Genomic DNA, 17,315 nt, shown 5'->3' with positions numbered 1-17,315 from the left:
TTTCTGCACTCTGGGGAGCTGTAATAAAAGTTACCTAACTTTTGTGAGAGCATCAATGATAAATTTCTCTTGATTTTTAAAAATATAATCCAAATTTGATAAAATCAAGTATCTCGATTTAAAGGCTGCACATCCAAGCCATCGATATCATAGCATTTTCCTTTTACAATAGTCATTTCTACTGTTTGATTTGAAGGGAAATGCTGTTACATAATCAAATAAAATATTGACATCAGATATCATTAGCACAATATGTTATATTTAATAGCAAAATGGTTATAACCTCAAAATTCCATTTAGATATGACAAACATTTTTTGGCTTATTGGGGAAATTGTACTTTGTAATTAACCTAATTTGCATATATAAAGTATGCCTAATGAGCAACATGCGCTGATATGCTGCTTTTTAACATAATGAATATATTCTGCAACTTTCATAAAGATAGGCCTTACTGTTTTTGAGTTATAGAGGAAAATCTATTTTGTAATTAACCTAATTAGAATATGTAAATCAGACTAATTAGCACATTGTTAATATGTTCTCCCATGCAGCATAACAAATGTGCCCTCTAAGTTTCTCAAAGATAGTGTTCATATTGTGTAATTATTAATGAAAATGTGGAAAACTTTACTTTGACAATTGTGCCATTGCAGAGGCAAAGGATAATTATGGCTGAGTTATTTATCACAGTTCAAAAAAGAATCATGTGTTCTGCATTGTAAATTAAAGAAGAGTATCATTTTTACATGAAACATTCAAAGCTCTATCCTTGAACTGTCTCTTATTTTGTTGAAACAGCTAATGCCACATTGAGTTAACAGGCAAACCTCTGTGACTTAGATTTGAATTTAATCACAAAGTTTCATCTCTTCATTGGTTGCTGTGTGAAATTATTCTGGGCAGTCAAAGTTCTTAGTATGCCCACAGAACAAAACAAGCTAGGGCCGGATTTTCGTAGAGCCGAAACAACTGTGGGGCTCTTGAAAAATGGTGGGCGGGATCAAAGTCTGAGATTCTCACCACCATATCGTCGTGATGAGGAGATGCCGGCGTTGGACCTGAGGAAGGAGCTGCACTCCGAAAACTAGTGATTCAAAACAAACCTGTTAGACTTTAACCTGTAAGATTTCTTACTATACCCGTAGTGGCAATTTGAAAATAAAATGAAATGAAAATCGCTTATTGTCACAAGTAGGCTTCAAATGAAGTTACTGTGAAAAGCCCCTAGTTGCCATATTCCGGCGCCTGTTCGGGGAGGCTGTTACAGGAATCGAACCGTGCTGTTGGCCTGCCTTGGTCTGCTTTCAAAGGCAGCGATTTTGGGATATTCCTGACCTGGCTGGCTCCCTTGTGGTGTTAGGCATCTCCAAACTTCCCACAATTTTTGTGAGTTGGGCCAGCTTCGCCCTGACTTGTAGTTCATGGCTCCTCATAGGATTTGTGATCCATAGTCTAGATTCAGAAATCTTTTAAAAGTTAAGTTTGAGAGGTTCCATCCATGCTCCCGAGGCAATTCACATGGCCCCTCAACCTTCCATGCAAAATCAAAGCCAACTCATGTCCCGCCAGCCACCTCTCATGGTTCCTCAAACTCTGCCAACTCCTGCCCTTTTCATGCCCATTCAACTAGTATGCACTCTGTACCTGACCATTGAACCATATCATAACAATCACACAGGTGGAACTGCTTTCAAATAAAACTGCCATTCCTACAACACTAGAAAAGTGTCAATCAGACAGTCCATTAAAGTATCAATGACAGAGGCTTCAGATACTTCACACCTTTTGGTGGTACCATGACCAGTACAGTCTTGGAGGGCTGAATGGCCTGTTCCTGTGCTGTATTGATATCTGGGGCGAAATTCTCCGGTATCGGCGCGATGCGGAAGGGGGGGGTGACACCCTTGCCTTTGCTTCCCTAATCGCCCGCCGAAGAATCTTGCTCAACTGGTGATCAGCAGCACCACCCAGAGCTGCAGACTGACTGGCAGACCTGTCGGAATTTCTCCACCTGGAGAAAATCAAAGGCACCATCCAAGGGTCAGAGGAGGGCTTCCACAAGACGTGGAGGCCATTCACCAACTTGTTCCAGGACCTGTTTGAAGCCAGCGGTGGTGGGTTGGGAACAACCAGAATAGAAAACTGGGGGGGGGGGGGGGGGGGGGAGAGAGAGAACAAGGCCACAAAGACAGGGGCCTCCAGCAGGGACGAAGGGCCCCAAGACAAAATGGGGGCTGGCCAAGGCCGAACCACTCGGTATGGGGAGGGGGGGAGGGGCACCAACCCTCTGGGTGGAAAAGACCACACCAACAGGTAGAATAACAGAGCCAGCTACAGGGCTTGAATCCGCCAAGGTGGGTACAACAAATAAGACGAAATAGAAAAAAAAACAAAGAAACACCTAAAACAAGGGGGGATGGGGAGAGGGAGGGCAGGGCCAATTGACTGGGGGGGGGTAAGAGGGGAAGGCGGAGAAGAATATACATATATAAATACATGAAGATTCTGTAAACTATATATTCCAATAAAAATATTTCAAAATAACAAAAAAGGAATGGGGTGTTGGGGGCGGGGGGGGGGTGGCGATGGGGGGGGGGGGGTGGTGTTGGGGGGATATTTCCAATGTTTGCCTTTTGTAAGTTAGTCTACACATATTTGTTTATTTTGTATTGTATAAAATGAAAAACTTGAAGGATCAGACCTTTGGTGCCTTGAATTTCTCACCACAACTGATGTGGGCCTTCTAACCAGCCTACTTCAGCACTCGCCCACCTCCATGACCAGTTAGAGTTTGGTTCCAGGATCACTGGGCACAACTCTGTTTTGCACCTGCGTTCCTGTGGAGCCAACGTTTTGTGTGACACGGCATTTTAAACTGAGGTGGGTCTGGAGCTACTCACTGGAGTGTTATGCATTATTTTTCATTAACTTGTAAAGCTCATTCAAAGATGCCAAAAAAATGTTGCAAATTGAAAAATAACAGTTGTGCAGTATCAATATGATGCTGAGATTGGGGGTGATTTTGCATTGTTGAGGTAGGATAGAGGCACCCAATGGGGAAGGTGGAAGATCAGACAGCTTTGGAGGCCATCTGACAGCACAAGATGAAGCGACCGGCAAAAGGGTACGTTGTTTGTGGTGAGTGTGGGATTGTGTTAAGGGAAGCCGAGTGTTCAAAGAGCCGTATGGTTGTGGGGAGGAGTTCAGCGGACAAAAGTTTCTCAGTGGCCGCAGTGTCGAGATTCATCCCGCTATTCACCACCACTTGGCCTGTTTTTTGGGCCTCGGGGAGTTCCTCCACTCTGAGGGCACACACACACAGATTTCCTGCTGGGGAGCTGATCTTTCCAGCAGGAATGGCCCCTGGCAGATTGGGTGCCATTTTGAACGGCAGCCCGGATCTCCTCATGGTCCCCCTTCTGGCTCCCCCATGCTTTCTTCACTTCCTGTTCACCCCTCCTGTTGAGGCTTTGAGAAGCCTGCCACAAACCCCAACCCGAGCCTGAACCATGGCAGTGCCAACCTGGCACACAGGTACCTTGGCTCTGGTCCAGGTGACACTGCCAGTGTGCCAAGCAGGCAGTGCGAAGGTGCCCTATCCCAGACCACTCTGAGGTCTCTAATGGTCTGCAAGACCCCACCACCCCCGAGGTGCCATAACCACCTGGTCCACGTTTGTGGAGACAAGTACTGAACGGCGATCTGGCAAGGTCTCGCAGGTGCGCCCATTGACTCCCAGGCACCGGGAGAAGGCAGCATCTGGGTATTAAAATATTTGCAGATTTGCATCTCGCCCAACAAGGGTAAGATCCAGATCCAGATCGCACCGGGTGTGCCAGTTGGGTGTCTTGCGATCGGCCCGGCACCTGGCGTGGACCCCAATTTGGGGCTCTCACGTGATTCACCCGCTGCGCCCGGATCCGTGCCGGCGCAAAGCAGCCGCTGAATCGCGCTCCTGATCTTTCTTTATGGGGCCTGAAAAAGCATTCCTGCTTCACCTGGCCCCTCAATTAACATTTTTCTTAGCTTGAGTGGACATGCTGGCCCCCCATAAAAGGATGTCTGTCAAGATGATCAAGGAAACATTCCACTCAATAACAGCATGAAATTGCCATTGATTTCTTACATATGTCTGGAGAGGGGATTCCACCAGATGATTAATGATGGGTCCCATGCTAAGGATCTGGGGATATGGCTTCAAATCCCACCATGACCGTATGTAATGGAACCTACGAGGGAACAAGCGGTCCTAGATCTGGTCCTGTGTAATGAGACAGGATTGATTAATGATCTCATAGTTAGGGATCCTCTCGGAAGGAGCGATCACAATATGGTGGAATTTAAAATACAGATGGATGGTGAGATGGTAAAATCAAACACCAGTGTTTTGTGCTCAAACACAGGAGATTACAATGGGATGAGAGAAGAACTAGCTAAGGTAGACTGGGGGCAAAGACTTTATGGTGAAACAGTTGAGGAACAGTGGAGAACCTTCCAAGTCATTTTTCACAGTGCTCAGCAAAGGTTTATACCAACAAAAAGGAAGGACAGTAGTAAGAGGGAAAATCGACTGTGGATATCAAACGAAATAAGGGAGAGTATCAAACTGAAGGAAAAAGCATACAAAGTGGCAAAGATTAGTGTGAGACTAGAGGACTGGGAAATCTTTAGGGAGCAACAGAAAGCTACTAAAAAAGCTATAAAGAAGAGTAAGATAGATTATGAGAGTAAACTTGCTCAGAATATAAAACCAGATAGTAAAAGTTTCTACAAATATATAAAATACAAAAGAGTGGCTAAGGTAAATATTGGTCCTTTAGAGGATGAGAAGGGAGATTTAATAATGGGAGATGAGGAAATGGCTGAGGAACTGAACAGGTTTTTTGGTTCGGTCTTCACAGTGGAAGATACAAATAACATGCCAGTGACTGATAGAAATGAGGCTATGACAGTTGAGGACCTTAAGATGATTGTTATCACTAAGGAGGTAGTGATGGGCAAGCTAATGGGGCTAAAGGTAGACAAGTCTCCTGGTCCTGATGGAATGCGTCCCAGAGTGCTGAAAGAGATGACTAGGGAAATTGCAAATGCACTAGTGATAATTTACCAAAATTCACTAGACCCTGGGGTAGTCCTGGCAGATTGGAAATTAGCAAACGTGACACCACTGTTTAAAAAAGGAGGTAGGCAGAAAGCGGGTAATTATAGGCCAGTGAGCTTAACTTCGGTAGTAGAGAAGATGCTGGAATCTATCATCAAGGAGGAAATAGCGAGGCATCTGGATGGAAATTATCCCATTGGGCAGGCGCAGCATGGGTTCATAAAGGGCAGGTCATGCCTAATTAATTTAGTGGAATTTTTTGAGGACATTAACAGTGCGGTAGATAACAGGGAGCCAATGGATGTGATATATTGGATTTCCAGAAAGCCTTTGACAAGGTGCCACACAACAGGTTGTTGCATAAGATAAAGATGCATGGCATTAAGGGGAAAGTAGTAGCATGGATAGAGGATTGGTTAATTAATAGAAAGCAAAGAGTGGAGATTAATGGGTGTTTCTCTGGTTGGCAAACTGTAACTAGTGGGGGTCCCTCAAGGATCAGTGTTGGGCCCACAATTGTTCACAATTTACATAGATGATTAGGAGTTGGGGACCAAGGGCAATGTGTCCAAGTTTGCAGATGACACTAAGATGAGTGGTAAAGCAAAAAGTGCAGAGGATACTGGAAGTCTGCAGAGGGATTTGGATAGGTTAATTGAATGGGCTAGGGTCTGGCAAATGGAATACAATGTTGACAAATGTGAAGTTATCCATTTTGGTAGGAATAACAGCAAAAGGGATTGTTATTTAAATGATAAAATATTAAAACATGCTGCTATGCAGAGAGACTTGCGAGTGCTAGTGCATGAGTCGCAAAACGTTGGTTTATAGGTGTAACAGGTGATTAAGAAGGCAAATGGAATGTTGTCCTTCATTGCCAGAGGGATGGAGTTTAAGACTATGGAGGTTATACTGTAATTGTATAAGGTGTTAATAAGGCCACACCTGGAGTATTGTGTTCAGTTTTGGTCTCCTTACCTGAGAAAGGACGTACTGGCACTGGAGGGTGTGCAGAGGAGATTCATTAAGTTAATCTCAGAGTTGAAGGTGTTGGATTACGAGGAGAGGTTGAATAGACTGGGACTGTACTCGTTGGAATTTAGAAGGATGAGGGGGGATCTTATAGAAACATATAAAATTATGAAGGGAATAGATAGGATAGAGGCGGGCAGGTTGTGTCCACTGGCGGGTGAAAACAGAACTAGGGGGCATAGCCTCAAAATAAGGGGAAGTATATTTAGGACTGAGTTTAGGAGGAACTTCTTCACCCAAAGGGTTGTGAATCTATGGAATTCCTTGCCCAGTGAAGCAGTTGAGGCTCCTTCATTAATGTTTTTAAGATAAAGATAGATAGTTTTTTGAAGAATAAAGGGATTAAGGGTTATGGTGTTCGGGCCGGAAAGTGGAGCTGAGTCCACAAAAGATCAGCCATGATCTCATTGAATGGCGGAGCAGGCTCGAGGGGCCAGATGGCCTACTCCTGCTCCTAGTTCTTATGTTCTTATGACAGCTGGTGGAATTTAAATTATTACATTTAAATGAAAATATATTTTTGTCTCAGTAATAGTGACCATGAAAGAATTGTCGGCTGTCGTTAAAAAAAACCCCATCTTGATCACTAATGTCCTTCAGGGAAGTGAATCTGCAATCCTCACCTGGCCTACATGTGACTCCAGACCCACAGCAATATGGTTGACTCTGAAATGCCCTCACAAACGGCCAAGCAAGCCACTCAGTTGTATCAAAAACACCCCAGAGTATACAAAAAGGAAATAAATTGGACGGATTAGTCGGCATCAACTTAGGCACCAGAAACAGAGCCTTGTCGACCTTGAAAGTCCTCCTTATTAGAATTTAGGGGCTTGTGCCAAAATTGGGAGAACTGTCTCACAGCCTAGTCAAGGAACAGCCTGACATAGACATATTCATGGAAACATACCCAAGAGAATACCTCAGACACCACCATCACCATTCCTGGGTATATCCTGTTCCACCGGCCTCGTCCTCACTTATCTACCCGTTGCAGATGCATCTGTCCATGGCAGTATTGGTGGGAGTGATCACAATCCTTTGGAGACAAAGTCCTGTTTTCACATTGAGGATACCCTCCATCATTATATGTGGCACTACCACCATATTAAATGTGAATGAGTTTGAACACAACTAGCAACTGAAGCTGGTTTAGCACAAGGCTAAATCGCTGTCTTTGAAAGCAGACCAAGGCAGGCCAGCAGCACGTCTCAATCCGTACCAGCCTCCCTGAACAGGCGCCGGAATGTGGCGACTAGGGGCTTTTCACAGTAACTTCATTTGAAGCCTACTTGTGACAATAAGTGATTTTCATTACCCGTTGTTCTGCAGCAGCAGAATTGCACTCAACCACAATCTGTAACCTTATGGCCCGGATTATCACCACTCTACCATTGTCACCAAGCCAGGAGATCAATCCTGGTTCAATGAAAGGTACTGGAGAATATGCCAGAATCATTATTGGGCATGGAAAAATGAGGTTCGAACCTGGTGAAACTACAACACAGGACTACTTGTGTGCCAAACAGTGGAAACAGCATGCGGTAGACAGATCTAAGCGATCCCACAACAAACAGATCAGATCTACGTACTGTAGTCGTGCCACATCCAGCCATGAATGGTGGTTGTCAATTAAACAACTAGCAGAATGTTTAAAATCTCGACAGTGCAGAAAGAGGCCATCTCACCTGTCGAGTGTGCACCGACCCTTGGAAAGAGTGCCCTGCCTAGACCCACACCCCGACCCTATCCCCGTAACCCAATAACCCAACCCAAGCTTTTGGACACTAAGGGCAATTTATCGTGGCCAATCCACCTAAACTGTTCATCTTTAGACTGTGGGAGGAAACCGGAGCACCCGGAGGAAACCCATGCAGACAAGATGAGAAAGTGCAAACTCCACACAGACAAACATGAGGCTGGAATTGAACCTGGGTCCCAGGTGCTGTGAGGCAGCAATGCTAACCACTGTGCCAAGGTGCCACCTACTAAGCAAAACCCTGCAATGTTTTCAGACTACTGTGGCACTCAATGTCAGAGGTTTGGACGGCCTTGGATCTGGCCGACAGAGGGAGGAGATTGAACAGATCCCCTTTGTTCTTTAGCTTGTTGAGGGTGAGATGGAGCACTGCAGCAAGGAAGATCGAGAAGAATGTTGGTGATGACACTGTCCAAATGTGATTGGGTCTGCGGTGATTCGTTGGTCAGGATCAGGACTTGCAGGTCATCGTGGAGCAGACAGAGGATGGTGACAAACTTTCGGGGGCAGCCAAAATGGAGGAGGATGCTCCATAATCCCTCACAGGTGACAGTGTCAAAGGACTTTGTGAGGTTAATGGAGGCCACGTACAAGGGTTGATGCTGATCCCTGCATTTCTCTTGTAGTTGCCATGCGCTGAAGATCATCTCCATTGTTCTCCTCAGTAGGCGGAATCCGCATTGACACTCTGGGAGGAGCTTGCCACAGGGAGAAAATGATTATGAGCATACTTGCAATGACCTTCCCTGTGTCCATCAACAGGGTAATTCCTCTGCATTTACTGCAGTCGGACTTGCACCTTTCTTGAAGATGGTCACGATTATGGCATCTGACATTTCCTGGCTATGTTCTCCTCCTTCTAGACAAGGGAGATTAGGTCATGTATTTGTGCCAATAGTGCTTCTCTGCCATGTGGATTCCATTTGCTCCAGATGCCTTGTTGTTCTTGTCGGGTGGTCTTTTCTACCTCATGCCGGGTTGTGATTGTGCTGAGCTGGTGGCAGTAGTATGCTGTGGAGGGGATGCCAAGGACACTCGCACTGAAGGAGGTCTTCAAAGTTCTCCTTCCAGTGTGTACTGACTGCCTCACTGTACTTCATGAGCACTCTCTGCTCTTGGCCAGCAGTGGAGCAGTGGGGTGAGACTTTGGGTGTTTGGCCAAGGTGGTCCTGACTGCACTGAAGAAACTTCACGGATCATGGATGTCAACTAACTGCTGGATCTCCTGTGCTTTCTCCACCCACCATCTGTTCTTTAGATTGCGGTTTTTTTTACTGAACCTCCGCCTTAGACCGGCTGTAGGGCTGCTTTCTTGTTCTCAAGTTGGGTTGCTGTTTCAGGTTCAGAAAAACCTTACGTTTGTGGCTTATCAGCTTCTGGATATCCTGGTCATTCTCATTGAACCAGACTTTGTGTTTTCTGGTAAAGGGAACAAGTGTCTCTTCGTAGCTGCTGATTATGGAGGCTTGAGGGCAAGACCAGGCACTGTGAACACTCTGCTTCTCTTGGTCATTGAGAGTCATCAGGTTGGCAGTGAGGAGCTGGCTGAAATGGGCTTTCCCATCAGGGTCTTGGCATTGATTTTTCTGCAGCATTGTTTCTGTTGTCATTACTGCTTTGGGGCTTCATTGATGTAGAGGGATTAGTCAATGGTCCACTCACCAGCCATCAACTCCTGTCATGGCAGGAATGATAGCACACTCTTGTGGTCCCTTGCTTGAACAATAATGTAGTCAAGCTGGTGCCAGGGTTTGGAGCGAGCGTGTTGCCACGAGGCTTTGTACCTGTCTCTCTGACGGGACAAGGTTTTGATTAGGAGAAGGCTGTGCTCTAAGAATTTCTCTTGCAGTTTCCGTGCAGTGAAGATCATGATTTCTGTGCCCTTTAGTGGGCCGAATCTGCATTTGAACTCTGGGAGGAGCTTGCCACAGGCAAAAGGTAATTAAGGACGACTCTTGCGACTCTTTCCTCTTGGCGTTGGATTTCACTGCACCCTCTCTGCCGATTACACCTCCACAGTGATCTGTGTCCTTTCCAACTCTGGTGGTAAGAGACCAAGGAGGATTAGCTTGTTGCCTGTGGAGACTCGGGCCAATGGCAAAGCCAATCCCGTGGAGATGGCGATCTTCTTCTGGTTTACCTTTTCAGATGATGATGTGACGGCCGTCTTGTTCCTTGAACTGGTATTCCCCTGTTTGCTGGGTCTCGCTTCGGGTGGTGATATCAATTGTTGAAACACTTGAGCACCCGAGCAATAATATCAGTACACTGTTCTGGTCTGTCGCTGTTCGGGGTTGCCCATGAGTGTCCTGACTGTCTAGGTCTCAAACTATATTTTAAAGGGTGGCAGATGTCTGTGCATGAGTTATTTTAATGTTGGGTTGCCATTGCACATTACCTACCACATGGGCTTGACGGAGCATGTCCTTGGTCCAGTGGCAAGGGGTCCAAGATGACTGGAGACCAGGCTCCACTGGATGGCCCTCGGGCATACAAACACACATTTTCCTACTGTCTTTTTTCTCCTTCCGACAGGACCCCATTGCGTGTGATTCATAAAGTGAAATGGTGGCCTCAAGAGTTCATGAGGGTGGCACTGGCCTGTGGGTCCATTTGGAAAATTGTAATTCCCATTGACATGTGGAGGCCCGTGCGCTGCTCTACACTGGGTTGTCCAATGTGTGTTCCCACTCGGTAGACTTCCATCACACCTGTGGCAAGTGGCAAAAGTGAGAAAGGTTCCTTGGCAGATATGCTTGGTACAGAGTGCTGCAGTGGACAGAAAGGAAATATAGCAACTTGTCTGAAGCCTACATGCCAGAAGACAAGGTAAATGTAAGGAGTCCCAGGAAGGGAAGGGTAAGAAAGGTTTGGTGGAGGACAGCAGGGGGGCGATTTGGGTGCAGCTGGGGTGGGGGATATGTTGGATGTCTGAATGTCACCTGGTCTTAAGGGGAGTACACCCCCTGTCAGTAGGGGGTTTCTGATGAAGACCACCCCTCCCTTTCTGCCTGAGATTTAACTTTGATTCTATCCGGCCTTCTCCCACAGAGGTTCAATGTTCCCACCAGACTAAAAATTGAGACAGGATATGAAATGGCCCTTGTTATGACCCCTCTGGGGGCCAAGGACTGTGCTCTATATGATTCCCCCCTTACACAGCTGAGTAATTGGGGGTGGGGTTTCCCCTGAACAAGAGTTGGATCATTTGGAACACTTGGGCATCATCTGCCCCATTCACTTTGCCAATTGGGCTGCGCCAGTGGTCCCGGTGCTTTACCCTGACAGGGCCATACGTCTGTGCGGAACTACATGGTGACAGTGAACTGGGTTTCTTCCCTTGACCGTTCCCAGTCCCACACATCGAAGACCTCAGTGTGGGAACAACATTCACAAAGCTTGAAATGAGCCATGTGTAACTACAGCTGGTCCGAGATCCTGACTCTCGTAGGTATGTTACAGTCAACACCCCCAGCGGGTTATACGAATGCACACGGCTGACCTTTGGGGTTTCGCCGGCCTGTGTGATTTTCCATGCGTGATGGAGCATGGTAGTACACTGGTTAGCACTTTTCTTTCACAGCACCAGGGTCCCAGGTTCGATTCCCGACTTGGGTCACAGTCTGTGTGGAGTCTGTACTTTCTCCCCGTGTCTGCGTGGGTTTCCTCTGGGTGCTCCGGTTTCCTCCCACAAGTCCCAAAAGAAATGCTTGTTGGGTTATTTGGACATTCTGAATTCTCCCTCTGTGTAACCAAACAGGCACTGGAGTGTGGCGACTAGGGGATTTTCACAATAACTTCATTGCAGGGTTAATGTAAGCCTACTGGTGACAATAATAATAATAATTATTATTATTAAAACATGCTGCGGGGCCTACCCAGGGTGGCCGTATACTTAGATAACATACTCATCACCAGGGTCTCGGACAAAGAACATTTGGAGAACCTGACCAAAGTCCTCCGATGTTTTGAACAGATCGGCGTCTGCTTCTGCAGAAGGAAGTGTGTTTTTAACTCTTCCAATGTCACCTATTTAGGGTACCGAGTAGACAGCAGATGGCTTGACCCAGTGGAAGACAAAGTGTAGGCCACCCGGCAGGCTCCCATCCCTCAAGGCCTGACTGAACTCTGTTCATTATAGGACTCATCAACGAGTATGGGAAATTTATCCCTAACTTGGCCACGTGGATTAGCCCGCTCTGCTAATTGTAAAAAGAAAAAAGGACACCAGTAAAAATGGAACCTCCCACACCAGGGGCGAAATTCTCCTACCCGCCCCGCCACATTTCTGCCCCGACCGGCCGGCGGGAGTCTCCGTAACACCGGCCGGTCAATGGGGTTTCCCATTGTGGGGCAGCCCCACGCCGTCGGGAAACCTCCGGGCGCCGGCAAAACGGAGACTCCCGCCGGTGGAGAATGAAGCCCCAGAAGGCATTCCAAGAGGTCAAGCGGCAGTTATTATCCAAGAAGCTGCTGACATGCTTCGACCCAGAAAAACCTCTTCTCCTGATGTGCGACGCTTCCCCTTATGACGTAGGAGCTGTTCTCACACACCGGATTCCCGATGGGTCAGAGCAGCCAATAGCTTTTGCATCTCGTACGTTAGCCGACGCCGAGTTGTACTAGGCCCAAATCGAGAAGGAGGGCCGAGCTGTTGTGTTTGCTGTGAGGAAATTCCACCAGTATGCTTACAGCCACGCATTCACGGTCAATACCAACCACAAATCTTTACTTGGGCTATTCAAAGAGAATCGAGTGAGTCCCCCGATCGTGGTGGCCAGGATCCAGTGATGGGTGTTACTCCTAGCAGCATACGAGTACTCACTGAAACACCACCCAGGCATACGGATCCCATATACCAATACATTGAGCCGTTTACCACTCGCCACAAGACCACTGGCACCCACCTTGGCTGCAGACGTAGTAGTTGCCCTCCATTTCATTGATTTGTTGCCGGTCACAGTGGTTCGCATAAAAGAGTGGACCTTGACGGACCCACAGCTATCTCGGTTCCGATACATGCTCCAGTGTGGAGGTCAGCACAGAGCTTTGCCAGGTGATCTGAGAGCCTATACAATAAAGCTCCTGGAGTTGAGCGTGGAGGGCAACGTCTTATTGTGAAGGACAGAGGTGGTCATCCCGGAACGCCGTTGTGCGCTCTTATTACAAGACCTCCACAATAGACACCCTGTGATTTCCAAAGTGACCATGTTTGCCCGCAGCTATGTTTGGTTGCCGTGGATAGACTCGGACATGGAGAAGGTGAGCCAGCACTGCAGCTTTTGCCAGGAGAACCAGATGGCCTCACCAGATGCGCCAACGTACCCTTGGGAATGGCCGGGAAACCCTGGGTTTCGTATCCACATAGACTTCATCAGCCAAACATTCCTCATTATGGTAGACGCCCATTTGAAGTAGCTCAAGGTCCACAATGTGCAAACTGTGACCACAAAGACAACCGTGGGTAGGCTGTGGCGCACATTCAGAATCTCGAAGTGTTAACGTCACAGTTAGTGCACGGTAGCACAGTGGGTAGCACTGTTGCTTCACAGCTCCATGGTCTCAGGTTCGATTCCCAGCTTCGGTCACTGACTGTATGGAGTCTGCACGTTCTCCCTGTGTCTCCATGGGTTTTCTCCGGGGCTCCAGTTTCCTCCCACAAGTCTTAAAAGACGTGCTGTTAGGTAATTTGGACATTCTGAATTCTCCCTCTGTGTACCCGAACAGGTGCCGGAATGTGGCGACTAAGGGCGTTTCACAGTAACTTCATTGTAGTATCAAAGCCTACTTGTGACAATAGAGATTAAAAAAAATAACGGTGCCACGTTCACCAGCAAAGAGTTTGAGTTGTTCATGGTCTCGAACGGAATACGGCATGTACGGACCGCCCCGTATAACCCAGTCTCAAAAGGACAACGAAGAAATTGACTGCAGGGTCTTGGGAGACGCGACTGGCTAATTTTCTCTTCAGTTACTGGATCACCCCTCATGGCACCAGCAGAGTTGCTAAAAGGACGATGGCTCAGGACCTGTCTTAGCCTCATCATTCGTGGATCCGCCTGCGACAGAACTGCTCCGGGACGGAGACTGGGCGACACTCGTAGCTGTGCAATTTTGGCACGGGTGCCACATGGGTTCCGGGCATGGTTGTCCAGGTAACTGATCTGTTTTCCTATTCGGTCTGGACACAGAGACATGAAGCCAGCTGCCACCTGGACCACATCTGCCATTGTCCGCAGGAGCCTCCGGAACAGGCTCAGCATGTGCCAGTCCGGGTCCGCCCACAGTCCCCATCGCCACCTAGGGTGCCACACCGATTGCCGTCGCCTCTGTCCCTCGAAGCTGAGATGCTAGACACCTCATCAGAAGACTCTTGACACCGATTCGGACATGGACACAGGCCCACCCACCATAGCCATCCAGCTGCCTTCAGTGTTGGTGCCATTGACAGCCACACCATTCCCTCCTTGATGAAAACATCCCAAACCCACCCCATCGTCGCCTGCTCCCCAAACAACAAGAGTGCCTCAGCCTGAATGGACGTTTCTCCGGACTTGCGGGAAGTGGGGAGGGGGGGGGGGGGGGTGGGGGGCAGCGAGAGGTGTTACAACCTTTTTGGTGGCCAAGGACAGTGCTTTTACAATTCCCCCTTTACACAGCTGAGTATGAACGCCCCCAGTAATTGGGGGCAGGGTTTCCCCTTAACAAGGGGGAACCACTCAGTATAAAAACCCTGACCTGGGTGCAGGTCAGGGAGGGTGACCCTTGATGGAGAGGAGTTGTAGTTTTGTTATTTGTGTATACAGTAATAAATCTTATGTTCCTTTCTACCATGCATTCCTGTTGTCTCTCCCGTGGGATTCTATAGCCCTTAAGTGGCCATTTAAGTGCTTCAATTGGGGCAATGGCAGGCTTCTAATCTGAGGTTCTGTCCATCCCAACGTGAAATCACTGTGTGGCGGGAACCCAGAGGGAATCCCGTCCCTTCAATTTCATACATCTTCCCTACCTAAAAGCCTGCCGGTGGGGGAGTGCAATTTAGGCCAAAATTTCTTATCTGTCCGTCTTGTAAGGCTTTTAAATATATTGGTTTAGATATTGAGCAATGTAGGTCCGGACTAACATATCAACAATCATGTTTAGAGAGTGCAACCCCCATCCCAGTTAATCACAGTGGGTCATCACAGAGAGGTGATGTTACATCTAAAGAATAGACAGAGCAATTGTGAGCTTGATTGGTCAGTTGCATCTTTTGGGGACTCAGACGAGACCAGATGCTATATGTTGGAGTTGAATAGAATGTTGAAACACCATAGAGAATGTTGCATGTGCAAATAAAACAATAAGAAAAATAAATCTGCAGAAATGCCTATTTAAATTCCCATCATCTGAACACAGCGTAAGACAATCACTGACATTTTCCATCTTTCTAGCAGGGCAAAGTGAAACTTGATAGAAGGGAACAAACTAGAGCTACTGTAGGACAGGGAGGCCTGCATCCCTGAGCCCGATGAAGGAGATGGTACTTCACATCAATACACAGCTGTGACAGAATCTATTGCATCTGACTTTGCCACGAATAGTGAGGAATTTGGTACGTTTATGCCTAATGTCCCTTCTCAACATCCAGCTCACTCTCATCCTGCTACCTGACATGATGAGTAGCCAAAGAAAGCAAACTAGATTGGCGGCAGGATTCTCTGTCGGTGGGATCCTCTGCTTTGCAGGGAGCACACCCATGCCCAGGGGATTCCCGACAGCGTGGGGGTGGCCACAATGGGAAACCCCATTGGTTGGCTGCGGGAACGGAGAATCCTGCTGCCGGCGAGGGCGCGCCGCGCAGGAAAACAGGGCTGGCGATACGGAGAATCCGGCCCAGGTTGTGTTGCAGACCCAGAGGCACTGCAACGATAGCCCCATAACTCTTGCGGGCTTGGGAGGCCGAATCCTCTGCTCTCTCTGATTGGATGCACCAGCTCACCAACAGTCCTCCAAATAACAAACCACTGTACCAGCCTCCCCGAATAGGCGCCGGAATGTGGCGACTAGGGGCTTTTCACAGTAACTTCATTTGAAGCTTACTTGTGACAATAAGCGATTTTCATTTCATTTTTTTTCATTTTCACTGTACTTCCAGAAAAGTCTCCACAGCAGAAGTAAATCAAAAACCACTTTCCATCTAAGAGGGTCTCAGATTCATGTTCAGCTGTGAATGATTAGCAGAGGCACTCATTGGACCTACACAGTCCAAATCTGAAAGACGTGTATTATATCAACTGGAATAACTGATTAACAAGATAACTTGACTATTCCAGACATTTATGTCATCGTGGAAAGAGTTTAAAAAGCAACGCAAAAATGATATTTCAAAGGTTGAAGGGACTTACCCCTTGATGCACGATCAATGACCACTAAAGCGAGGTTGTAGTCCAACTGAAGGCTTTAATAAGCTAGATGTTTCTCCCAGCAGCTCAGGTACAGAAAGGAGCCTGCTGGGGCTGCACGTGCTCTGATACCCCACCTTGCAGGGCGGAGCTACCATACCGCTTGACCAATAGGAAACATACAATATCTACGAATGGTGTTCCAGCATTACCTGGTACCATAATGCCTCTACACAGACTACCACATTCACCCCCTGTTAAAAAAAGAGTCCGGCGGGGGTGGTGGCTTGATATTACAACATGGTAACGTGGTAGAAATTATAGTTATGGAGGTACCGTAATACCTCAGTACAGTGTTTTGTAACTATTTACAGATTCACAATTGACTATATACACTTTAAAATGAAGCAATCAGTCGATCGGGGACCCTGGCCATCCTCTGTGATCGTCGAAGCTTCGGTGGTGACGCCGGTGGAGGCTCGGACATCTGTGACTCCGGGAGCATGGCCTCGGTCTCTGTGGCAGCTTCAACACCCCTAGACGGCGCTGGTGGGGAAAACGGTTGACCTGGGAAGGGAGCGTCTGTGGCGTGCGTTGGTGGGGCCTGGACGGGGCCGGTGGAAGGACAGATCCTCCTGTAAGGTGCACCGGTGGGAGGGAGGATGGGACTGGTGGCTGGAGTGTGCGTGGGGATCCGGCGGGTGCCAGGTCTCGTAGGGAGACCATATCTTGTAGGCCGTGGGGGTACGCCAAGTAGGCGTACTGAGGGTTAGCGTGAAGAAGATGGACCCTCTCGACCAACGGGTCCGACTTGTGCGCCTGCACGTGTTTTCGGAGCAGGATGGGTCCGGGAGCTGCCAGCCAGGTCGGGAGCGAGGTCCCAGAGGAGGACTTCCTGGGCAAGACAAAGAGACGTTCGTGAGGTGTTTGGTTGGTCGTGGTACAAAGCAGTGACCGGATGGAGTGGAGGGCATCCGGGAGGACCTCCTGCCAGCGGGAGTCCGGGAGATTCCTGGACCGTAGGGCCAGTAGGACGGTCT

General features: G+C 47.8%; 1 protein-coding gene across 4 annotated transcripts in view; it reads right to left on the bottom strand.

Moving 5' to 3' along the window:
- The window catches only part of LOC140391779 (PC3-like endoprotease variant B), a 1,275,236-nt gene that overhangs the window by 160,577 nt on the left and 1,097,344 nt on the right, over positions 1–17,315 (bottom strand). The window lies entirely within an intron of this gene.

The sequence above is a fragment of the Scyliorhinus torazame genome, chromosome 15 (assembly GCF_047496885.1).
Source record: "Scyliorhinus torazame isolate Kashiwa2021f chromosome 15, sScyTor2.1, whole genome shotgun sequence".
In the NCBI taxonomy this organism is placed as follows: Eukaryota; Metazoa; Chordata; class Chondrichthyes; order Carcharhiniformes; family Scyliorhinidae; genus Scyliorhinus; species Scyliorhinus torazame.
Note: the sequence above shows the minus strand (reverse complement) of the source record. Positions and strands in the feature narration are given on the sequence as shown.